The 12,349-nt window shown below is 41.6% G+C and overlaps 1 protein-coding gene across 10 annotated transcripts in view; it reads left to right on the forward strand.

The window, feature by feature from the left end:
- Positions 1 to 3,780: 3,780 nt before the first annotated feature.
- Positions 3,781 to 12,349, forward strand: part of baz2ba (bromodomain adjacent to zinc finger domain, 2Ba) — a 73,318-nt gene continuing 64,749 nt past the window's right edge. For 8 of the 10 annotated variants that reach the window (XM_008404439.2, XM_008404443.2, XM_008404440.2 and 5 more), the window contains exon 1: positions 3,781 to 4,084. The gene's annotated coding sequence lies outside the window, so the exon portion shown is untranslated. The remainder of the gene's footprint in view (positions 4,085 to 12,349) is intronic. The other 2 variants (XM_008404449.2, XM_008404448.2) reach the window with 1 other exon arrangement.

Consider the following 12,349-nt stretch of genomic DNA (forward strand, 5'->3'; position numbering starts at 1 on the left):
GGCTAACTACAGGTAGGTGTAACCAACAGTTCCGCCAGGCGCTGCTGCCTGCATTCTCGAGGACTTGAGGGAAAATACTAGGTTGAGTACCTTGGCTAAACCCCTGCACTTAGGAGCAGATTTAGCAAATGGAAAATCTGCTGACATTTTGCGCGACTCGTGTACACACTGACGTGGGTGAAGATGTTTTTTTTTTGTTTTTTTTATTCGATTCAAGGTCATTTGGCTCGGCTCAGGTTGGGATGACATTTGCTTGTGATCTCATTCTTCATGGAGGGATGCATCACTGCGGGGCCGAGAGGTTGTTTCTCCACTTTCCTGGCACAAATGACTCCTCGTTCCCAGACAAAAAAGGAACACGCTAATGCTCTCCCCGTCTATCCTCTTCCTCTTTCTCTCTCTGTGTCTCTGTCTCCATCGGGCTTCCACTGCATCTCCTCGTTGAATGACAGTGTGACTGTACCTCATCAGCGAATGAGTCACTCTACTACTCTGCTATTATGATGATTTCTCCCTTCTGTGTATTACATCATGCAGCAGAGGGTTCTGCTCAGTTACATTCGCCACAATAAACACTCTCCAAGTGCATCCATTTCGACTGAGCAGAGGGTTTATTAGTCAACCTTGCAAGCCAAACATTTTCTGGCTGATCTTTTGAATAACTATTGAGCTCCGCGTGCGTTTACTGAGAGAAATCCACAAGCTGACAGCGAATCACAAGGCAGATATGTTAGGGTGGATGGAAACCATGGTGTCACAAAAAAAAAGAAAACCCACTTGTAACAGTTTTCCTGTGGATGTCTCTTGGGTCAAAGGTCACGGATCAATGCGTATCTCACTGTCACACGGATCCCATACGCCATTAGGCATAGTTAGGCTTCCAGAATCTCAGCGATGAACCATTTTCACGAGGAGATAGGAGGAAGTGAATCAATAAAGCCGTTCATCTGGCATAATTGCCGAATTTTATGTCAGCAAGAGAATCCGAGTTACTTGAGGCTCACCGATGTTCTACATATAGCTGCCGCAAATTGGTCCCTCGTGCTTTAATCACACACAGTCAGTTCAAATCATTGACTTTTTAAATCATTACATCTCATAAGGCGTTGCATTCTAAGACTGAAAGGACGTCGCGATGAGTGGACGGGCAGAACAATTGAGGCGCAGTCCAGCTGCCGGGGTTTTCTTGCATTAATCCAAAATAAAAGATTAAATCAAAGTCAACTGTTATGAGAGTGTAAGGCATCAAAAGATGAGAGGAGCGACGGACGGTGTGTGACTCGTTACGTACCGAAGAGCCCCCGTCTTAATTTAATTCATTGGGTGTTTATTTAATACTTGTTATATGGGACACAACAATAAGTGACAACTAATTCAATTTTATAGGAAGACATCCTTAGGCCACTTTCTTGTGCTTGAATGCTATTTTAGGCCCCATTTATGGTGTTCAAATTAAACATCTCGGAGTTGCTGGAAGCTTCTTGCGTTAATGGAATCCCACGTAGCGGATTGTGTGGGGAAGGGAGCAGATGAATCTGTATTCCCTGAATGTGTCTGGGCAAAAATCAATAAATGCAAGCACAGCTCCTCTCTTCTGATGGCTGTCTTTGCATGGTGGACTAATAGAAAAATAATAATTAAATTTAAATCACCAGATTAATTTGTTTTCCATCAGTCTCAGGAGAGATCCTTCCCCACTCCACCCCCCCTTAGTTTCTTTAGTGGCTCATTATACTTTCTAATCAAGACAAAAAAAAAGTGCCTCTTTTAGACAGACATGCTGTCTCCCTTCCCCCTTCTCTTCCCTGTGGTGTGCTTTCTCGCATTGCAGTCATTGTGCTGGCACTTATTATGTTACAAATGACCGAGGTACGGCAGGCATTCTCAGTGTGCATGCAAAGAGGGCCCACCCTTCTCCGCTACTAGCGCCTTCTCCTAATGACGATGCTCAGAGTGCCCCCCGACGCAGCCCCATGCAGCCCTCTTCCCCCACTTTCCGCCCCCATGTGCTCTCTTTAATGAAGATTCTCCAATGCAATTAAAAATCCTTGCTTCTTGCTGCTACTGTATGACAAACAGAGCCACTGTCATTCCTCATAGCCTGTCATCCCCGCCACAAGAGGAGGAGGAGGAGTAGATGGAGAAATACACCAGGGTGCCAGTGGCTACAGAGACAGATAGAGAGGACTGTTGTGGGTTTTTGTGTGTTTGAAGAAGACCCCCCCTCACCACGGTCTCCACCCCCACCCACCGTCTCAACAGGTAATGGAAGGACGACGGAAAGAAAAATCAATGACCAACGAAACACAGAGAGCAAGCTTTATAAAATGGCTTTAACTGCGCACCAAAAGCTGAATAAGGGGTTCCGTCTGTGTCCGTCCGCCAAACTCTGGTGATCGTGAATGTTTTATCAGACTTGCACCACGACGCTACCTTTTACTTCTTACTTTTTTATTTTTTATCTTAGAGATAAAAATAAAAAAAATGAAGGATTTCTGAGCAAGAGCTCTGCAATTGTTGCAACAGCTTCAGAAAAGTGTGGCGACACTTTTGGATGTTGTGACATAACGGCAGAGAGGAAGACAGAGAGGGGGAAAAAAAAGGGAGCCTTCATTTATGATCATCTGAAATGATTATAAAGCATTAGTGTAAATGTGCCTGTAAAGCAACAGTCTGCTAACAACGCAAGATTTATGAGGTTACCCATAAACTAACAGTGGACAGTTTGTTAATCCACTATAATACCTGTTAAAAATGAATACACCCAGCGCTGTGATGTGACAGAGAAAGAGATAGAGAGACAGAGAGAGAGAGAGCGATGCACCAGTTGGCTCAAGTTCTGTGACCCATCCTTGTCAGGGTGGGGCGTATAGGAACAGTTGCCCACTCCATCTGCAAAAAAAAAAAAAAAATCTACCCCCCTTATCCTACACAGCAACAACGCCCCTCTACCCCACCCCCTTGTTGTTTTCCAGTTGAATGAAATAATCTTCCCCCGTCTGGAAAGCCAGTCTGGGTCAGAGGGCCTGCGTTCAGCCTGTTGCTTATTGTGCGTTCAGAAGAGGAGGTAAAGCATACAATTAGGCACAGATGGCTGTCTTTGCCAGGCAATGTATTGATCCCGTCCCGAGGAGGAGCGCCCCCATTTCTGGTTTTGTTTCACAAAGTGCCCTTTAATTTGGAGCCACTGTGAGACCCATGTATTTGTTTGATCACACATCATGAGCTCAGATAGATAGATAGATAGATAGATAGATAGATAGATAGATAGATAGATAGATAGATAGATAGATAGATAGATAGATAGATAGATAGATAGATATATAGATGCATTGATGTTTTATTTAACATTGCCAACATTGCTTTTATTTTTACACCAAAGACACCTATTCAACTGGAGCATAAAAACAGGTATAATGTGACATTAAAAACTTTTATTATTGCAAAATCATTTGCAACTCAAGTTGCAAAGCTTTTTTCTTATTTGCTCTAAGTATAATTTGCAGAATTATTATTTTTTAAGTTTTTTTTTTAAGACTCATCATATTAATTACATATGCTAACATAAAAAAAAAGTTGCAACATCTATTCTATTTGTAGCTATTCTGTATTTGTTTACAACAGAAGGGGAATGAGATGCGCCACAAAACAACATTCATAAATAAAAGTCACCGCCACATCTCAGCCGGAGCCGTGCTGCAAAATGATAATGTCGCATTTAAAGTAATAACGGTCAATTACTGTATCCGCTCCTCTACTACGGCCGCTGCACAAATAATAAGTTTTCTTTGTGTGGCAGTAGTGAGCTGACGTCAGGTCGGTTCCTTGAAGTGGAGCTGAATAAACCTTGAGAAGAGTCTCCTTCAATCTGCTGTTAGTAACTAACACACACCCTCACACACCGAGACTCAATTACTGCCCAATTCCCTTCTTTATCATTCGTCCCCGACCTCTTTCATAACCAAAACCGACCAAGGAAGGAAAAAAAGACACAAGAGAGGCGACAAGAAGAGCAAACCGAAGAGTTAGTTGATCTAAAGAAGCCGCACGCTGGAAATAAGTAAAGTGTCGAAACTAAAAAAAGGTAAGTGTTTTTTTCTTTTTTTTTTTATTTCCCTGACGCTGTTTTCAAGACCATCACTGAAACAAGCGGTGAGCTCCGCTTTGAGAGCTGGCTTCGGTTTCTAATTTCTTCGCTTTTTTCAGCTTTTGTGGATACTTTGTTTTCTTGTGGCGAATGTAATTCATTCGGTCGGTGTGTCCGGTAGTCGTTAGCGGTACATTTGGTTGAAGTTTTTTCCCCCTTTAATCTGAAAACGAAGTGGGGTTTTTCTCCCCGAGTGGTGACCTGATAGTGGGAATCGTCTTTGTGTCCTTCTTTCCTTTCTTCCTCTCTCTCGCACCGTTCACTCCTGTGCGATAACTAGTTTTATCGTTGTGATTTTAAACTTTTTAAGCCTTTGTGGTGTCTTTGGTTTTTATCGGCCGTTTAAACGAGCCGTTCGGGGTGTTTTTAGTGCGTATTTTGAGCTGTAACCGTCAAAACGTAGAGCGAGAGAGAGAGACGGAGGGGGGTAACTGACTGGACTGCCGTTGGTCCTCGCTGTCCGTCCTTTAAAAATCCATCCACTTTAACAGTCCCTCGACTCGAAAATAAAACAATTTGCGACAAATTTATAAACATCCACATCAGTTTGGGTTAAGTTTAGACGTGTATTATTCATTTCTCTGTCCTGAGCGAGTCGGAGTTTGAGCTTTTTTTCCGTGTTGTTGGCCAGGCTTCGCCGGGGTGCTGCTAATCGCGGTCGCTTCCTCAAACCGAGGCGTGCAGGCGAGCTAGCAGCCGCTTGGCTGAGTTGTTGAAATTTATCCCTTTGTGTATATTACAATATCCTCCATTTTTTTCTGCCCCTTCCAAAACAACAAGCCTCTCGCCATCTTGGTTGTTTTAAATTCGTCCCTCAAGCACCCCTGCCTTTCCTCCCCTCTCTCTCTCTCTTCACATACAAACACTTTTGACTACTTTAGTAGGAAATGCATCCACGGTTTTTTTTTTTAAGTTTTACCAAAGTTTTTGACGCGCTGTAGAGAAGCGAGAGACAGAGTAAAGGGTTTTATGAAGACGTTTTTGAAAGACATTCGTAACATTAAACTCTCCAGAGACATAATTTAGAAGCTCGTTTGAGATTAAGGGGGGAAATGTTGATTTATAAATAAAATATGAAGTTATGTGTTTTCTGTCAAGATTGGAATATATGGCTAGGAATGCTAAATATTGTCATAGTGTGACACGGTTATATCAAATAAATTAATTCTTTATGTTTTAAACAGTTTTTCAGTTATATTAACCGTGGCTTGTGTTTGCAGCTAAACATGAATGAATGGAGTAAGGAAGGAAGGAAGGAGGAAAGGAAGGACTGATGTTAGCCTTAATTATCAAGAATGCAATTAAGAGTCAAAATAAAACACTTGATGTTAGATCCTGAATAAACATCACTTTGATCACATTTCCTTTGAAATAAAAATAGATTCAACACCTTTTTTTTTTTTTTTTTTTTTTAGCAAATGACCAAATGAAATAGTTTAATATTTTTATTTTAATTAAAAATCAACCACTTCTAACTCAGATCTTTGTACATGTCTGCTCATTGTAACAGCCTCTTTAGATGCCCTGGTACTTGTTTACACGTTTTCCAGACAGGACACTTGTCCTATTTATTTTCCGTCATTTTGCCTCACGCATGAGCTTAAGCCCTCCCCTAAGGTAGAGCCTGATCTCACCATCTTCTCTGTGTCCTATAAGCAGGGAAATAGGAGGAGGAGGGATGAAAACACACAGAACAAATGCTTTGAAATGGAAAATCTGATCATTTCACCTCCCACCTCTTTTGTTTGCCCGTTTATTGCTGCGAAGCCTGAGTGCAGAGGAGCAGATGTTTAGCCAAACATGAAGGCGCGGTGCCTCTGTCCTTATGGGGAATGGCTCTCGTTCCTCTCTCCGCTGCTGATGCATCGACATGACAGCTGCTTGATTTCATAGAGCTGCTAAGAAGCCATTAGTGGTGTCCGTGAATTGAAACGGAACGGTGTCTTCAACTTTCCTATCTCTCGTGCAACTATCTCTTTTAGCGATTTTATTTTGGGGAGATCTGTTTTTGAATGTTTGCGTGTTTTGACATACACTTGCATGTGCGCGCAAGGGCTGCAGCTGAGCACACAGACCTGCAAGAAGTGCTAATATATTTGCGCAGTGTGTTTTCTCATAATTAAGAGAGATTGAACAAGAGCAAAAGAAAAAGGGGAACAAATCTGTCAGAGTTTGTTTGCCATGTTGGTTTGAAATGAAAGCACACTGTGCTACCTCAAGCACACTCAAATCAGAGAGAGATCCTTCCTCACCAGGCCAAGAAAAAACAGTCAACTCTCTGCTGGAGTTTTATTTTCGCTTTTCTTCTCGTTCTCTCTATAAAATTGGAACTGTTGTTTTTGAGGAGATAAAGGGAGACTTCTGCTTGACTTGAACATTTAGGAATTAAGGATAGACATTGTTAAGCCCCATTTGCATGTCTACTAGAATCACAGCAAACGGTTGCTGTTGACTAAGCTGATTAGGTGAAATTAGGTTCACAAGCTCTATGTGTAGGGGTGCTGAATCTGACAGAACTTGGACAGCTTTTGAGAAGGCAATCCCATGTGCACACAGGCTTGGATTCTCTTTAATCCTCTGCTATTGAATATAAGTTGTTTTTTTTCTATAGAGGAACCCCTTAGTTTATCTTCTTTTAAAAAAAGAACTAAAATGGGGTTCATTAGGTGTGTATGGTACAGTATAGTAATAATCAGTTTGAGGCTATGTTTGCTATACTTTCCTTTTATAATTAAAACATTTTAACTTTGCACTATACCTGAAAACATCTGATAATTATCAATTAGTTTTTTTCCGCAGCAACATACAATAAATATGTCATCCATCCATTTTAATATTAATAAATGTATCCTATAGGTTAAACTTGATTCCCCTGTTGCTGAGATTTAAGAACAAATAAAATCCATTTGTGAAATGGATCAAAAGCCTTACTGTCATTTCAACTGATAACAGAGGGAAAAGAAGGTTGTAAAACCTTAATCACTGATTAAGCCATGTTTGAGTGCATCTGCATCAATGACCATCATTACATCAATTATAGTATATAGCAATATAAACTTAACCTTTTCATGTCAGTATTGTCAAACGGGGATTTGAGAGTATTTTAATTTGAATCCCAATTCCTTTCAATAAGCTTCACACAAATTAGGTCCATAACTAACTATATAACTCTACATTATAGTTAAATTGTGTCTTGTACTTATTTGTGACAAAAGGTCTCATCCCAGAAAGTGATTTGATTAAGGTTGTTAAAGGGCCAATCAATAAAGAAAGAAAACAGAGTGTTTGCATCCTACAAACATGTAACTCTGCATCTTGCTCTGTGATAAAGTCTAGCCTAGAGTTGCACAATGCGACAAATCACAATTGACAATGTCAAAGTGTGCAATATTGCAACTGCAAAAGACTCTTTGGTTGCAGGACTACAATGCTTTGGGTGTCATTTAATAATTGCCCATTATCTTCCCATTTTCTTCATACTCGGCTTTTAGATTTTCTGACCTCCAAGTAGTAAAAAGCAAGAAGAGTGTGCTTTGAAGTCAAAATTCCCACCAGCAAATCTGACATCATCTCACTGTTCAGTATCCAAAGTGGCCTGGTAGCCATACTGAATACTGACCTCGAGCCTGCTTGCATACAAAACATTGTGAAAGCTGCAGCTAGACTATTTGTTAGCACTTTGTACTGTGATTTGTACCTAATTAGAACAAAGGCATGTTAAATGTCTTGTTGTGGATATGTGCCTTTAGTGTTCAAATTCTTAAAATTGAGGGAAACTACGGCAAATCCACTTGTTTTCTGACTTGCAACTATCAGCTTGGGTGTGAAGTTGTTGTTCCCAGCTCAGTAGTCCGATGTCCAAGATGCAGAATAAAAGCCTGATGCCGATAATATATTTATCAACTTGGGTTGACTTTTTACGTCTTTTATAACCACATCTGATTTAGACGGTAGTGACCAAGCTATTAAATCCCAAGGACATTTTTGCGATGATAAAAAATAAAAATAAAGAGCAGAGGAAAATGTAGGCTAATCACAATCAATATAAGCTCAGAAATATTCCTATTAATATCACCACGTTTTTTCCTTTTATCATGTTGCCCTTCTCTGCCTTTAAAAAAAATCCATGGCCCCAATGCTTTTATGTTATATTTAGTCACTGATTAATGAGACGTTGCAAATAATCTATCGAGAATAAAAGCCATCTGGCTGCACCGCCAAATCTGTGTATGTTAGTGGTGATTCAGAGCTGTGAAATTTAGAGAGGAAGTGGAGATCTGCTTATTGTTAACCAAATGACTCAAGAAACTCGTGTTAGATGGAGCTCTGGTCAGATTTCTTCATCTCTCGCCATCCGGATGTCGTTTACAAATGAAAGCGCTAGCGTGTATTCAGAAAACAATAAGGACAGATGAAATGGCATGTCAGAAAATTGATTACTACAACAGATGTGATAGAGGTATGGATTAATTCTGTAGCTGATTGGTCCTTCATAGAAAAGTACTGTTTCATCTAATAAACTAGGAGATTTATAAGTTTGATCATGTTTGACATTGCTGATTCAAGTCACACTTCTGTGTGCCTGTCTTTGTCATTTGCCATGTGCTCCATGTTGTAGGCTTGCTTACATACGCATTCACAGGGCTTTGCATGTTGACATCCTTCCTGCTGGAAAGTTAGTTAGATCTCAGATGATCTGACTAACCTCATGTTACCTTTCTATTTTGGTAACACTGCCTGCTCGCTGAATGTCCTGATAATCATCAGAGTACTCAAATAATTGTCTAAAGTGCATTCTTGGTGACAGCTGCTTTTAACGCCAGCCTTTTCAAATATTGTGGCTATCTCTGACCGCCACTGTTTGTACCCATCTGTGCACCGAGAAAGTGTAGCGCCGGTTTGAAAGCCTGGCTAATGAGATGGGGCACATATGCCTCCTGTTGTAGGAGCAAGTAAACAATCTCCACTGTTAATTAAGACTAAACAAATCAACACTCACTTGGTTTTCTCTGCATTTCTGCACGGATTACATATGGTGGATTAATTACTGAACAATAAGCGGTGGAAAGTGCGAGCGGGTCACCCTGCATTGACTTTCTGGAGACAGAACACAGAGCGGCCAAATTTGGGAGGGAAAGGCGATAAGCTGCTTCTTTGCTGTTCGTCCCGTGGGCCTCTATTTATCATTCAATGTGAGAATTTCCTTGATGAAAGTCAAGGTTGTTTGCACATTCTCCGTCTCGTTGGGATGCCTGCTTTTCCACCAGCAAGGTGAAAAGGTTGATTTATTTATTTTTTATTTTTTCTCTTCCTCCTCCGAAGAGATACCTCGTTTGGAAAGTCCGTGCTAGTTTCTTATAATGAAGTCTCAAAAGGTCCTGATGATATTTTTTTTTTCCACTTCAGGGCTGTTTTTTTGTTTTGTACATTGGGGTGGAGGTGAAAATACAAATGCGCCTCATGTTTTGCGGAGCCGTAGAACAGCGAGCTTGCTGGTCCTCATTATTCAGTGCTTTTCTGTTGCATATTCATGTTTAAGTTGCCGCACCGTTTGTGAGCTGGAGGCATCCATTTAATGTGGTCTGAGTGAAACGTAACACCGACATGACATGGCAACATTATGAAAGCGTTTTCACGTCACTGGCATTTTGCTTCACGAAAGACAGTCATTTATTGTCTCTCGGTGTTAAGAAAAGCAGCTGGATGAAGCTGAAACAGCAGAAACTTGAAGGTGTTGGGTTTTGTTTTCCTGTGAAAAACCACACAAGATGTTTACCGGCGTCTTTTGCTTTATCTGTCTTATCTGGCCACAGAAACTTGATTACAAGCATCAAGGTCTGAAGGACCTGCTATATAGTTTGACGTTTACCACACTGTGACATTCTCAATCTGTAGCAGAGGGGGCCTGTAAATATACATTTCTCCAGGAAACTCTCGCTCCGGCTGTGCTCGAATAGGAGAGGAAATGAATGGAAAAGAAATAGGAAAGAGGTTTTGAATGGCGGAATGGGAAAGATATTGGTTTCTCTACTGGTGTTCCTCTTGGGTCAGTGGGGTTCTTGATGGAACTATAGAATAAGTTGATGCAGGCAGGCACGCTGCAAGCTCTGCTTGGCTTTAACAAATGCACACATAAACCTTGACATACACAGTGCTGTCAGAACACAGGCATTTATGCATGGGGACAGGAAACACACACTCATTTATACACTCACACAGATACACACAAATGCACGAGATTGCACCTCGACAGCCCCCGTTTATTGATCTTCTTCAGCATTAAAAATCTGGTCACTGCTGCCACAAAGGCTTTTTATTTTAGCTGCGCTGGCAAAGCTTACTTCAAGCTAAGCCAGAATTTAAAATATTTAACTCCTACATAACACCCTAGAAAAGGACAAGGGTAAAAGCAAGCGCACGCAGTTTTAAACTGCCAATAGGTGTAGTTGCTCAGAACCGTCATGTGAACCGTGGTGATAAAATCACATCCCAGTTTATTAGCCGTGTAAACTCACAGCTTTGCATCTATAAAAGTTTCAGTTGGAGATGTGTTGTGATTCTAAATTCAACTCAACTCACTATTCACTAACATGGCCCTACCTTGTTTGTATCATTCGTGCTGATTTGCCGGTAGTCAGTGGATTAGTCATGACTGTGCCTGGGACAAGCTGCTGTTTTTAGCATATTAAGGTTAAAAAAGGATACTCATGTGTAGAGAGGCAACTTGCAGTGTTTAATCCACACAAGCCCTGTGAGCACATGCTTTTACAGTAACTCTTATCTCTCTGTAAGTACATTGCCTTACGCTTTCTCCGATCTCAGTGCATGCAAAGCAATGTATCAAGAATATTTCCCCTTTTTCTTCTTGGGAAATTTTCAGTTTTCAGTTAGCACCAGGTGGCAAAGAGGAAATGGTCCGACCAGCTCTGTTTAAACTCCATTTCGAAATAATCTGTCCTGAAAAGGTCAAAGCACATCTCAGTGATTTCAAAATGCTTCTGCATTGTAGTGGAAATGTGCATTGCATGAGCATTACTTATTGAATACTCCAGCAGGCAACCTAAGTGCGAGGCTCTCCTTGTCCCAGTCGAACCTGCTGCTTGCTGTTGTTTTTCTCCTGTCCAGCTCTGAAAGCTTAGCCCGCTCCGTCTGTGGCATTGTGCTGCCTTCTCCATCTCTGTATGTCTGTCTGCCTGTCCTTCTGCCTTGCTGTCTGTCTCTCTGTTGCGCTTGTGCTCGCTCTTTCTGAACGATGACACTGAGAGACAGCTGTAACGTGAGACGCCTCTCGATCCTGGCAGGGGCTTCGAAAGCTGAGGCAGAAGGGAGGGAGAGGGCCTTTATGTGAGACTGGGGGTGCTGACCTCCCCTCATTCCCCTTCTCTCTTTCTCCTCTTTTTTTCTCCCTCCTTCTGTGTCCGTTTGCATACTATATCCTCCCCCCACCAACAGAAGCCAAGACAGCACTCTTGCGAAGTGAAACAAGGAGAGAGTTTAGCCATATTGAAAATCTGATGGATGACATTGCGTGTTTTGTCCATTTGGTACCACTTTAATCCCCAGCATCTCTCCCATCGTTAGATTACATTGGATGAACTGAAGTTGTGTTGTCTGGGGTGACTTGCGTTTGTGATCTGTTTGAGGACATGTTTTCTTTGTGTGTGTGCATGTAGACGGAAACATCTCTGGACTCTAGGCTACGGTTGCTAAATCCTGTGTGAGAGCTCCCATGTGTAATCCAAACATTTAGAGCTAATTTAAGCATGCAGGCAGAAGCAGCATCCTTTAAGAAACAACAGCTCCCCTCCCTCTGCAACCTCCACTCTGTGTGTGTGCATGTCACGCACATATGTGTGTGTGTGTGTGTGTGTGTGTGTGTGTGTGTTCATGTGTAACTATCCAACAGGGGACATGCGTGTCATTTTACACTGACCAACAGGGGACTCACCGTTGAAGAGGGGACATTTTGTAGGTCCCCTCTTGGAAATGACCCTGTTTTAGGGTCAGGGGTTGCAGTTAGGACTAAGGTGTGAATTGACTTTTGGTTAGGGTTAKGAAAAGGGTTAGGTATGTGATGGTTAGGGTTAGGAAAAGGGTTAGGGTTAGGCTGTAGAAATGAATGGAAGTCAATGGAATGTCCCCTGTTGGATAGTAGCGTACGACTGTGTGTGTGTGTGTGTGTGTGTGTGTGCGTGCAGGACN

Source organism: Poecilia reticulata, linkage group LG3 (assembly GCF_000633615.1).
Source record: "Poecilia reticulata strain Guanapo linkage group LG3, Guppy_female_1.0+MT, whole genome shotgun sequence".
Lineage (NCBI taxonomy): Eukaryota > Metazoa > Chordata > Actinopteri > Cyprinodontiformes > Poeciliidae > Poecilia > Poecilia reticulata.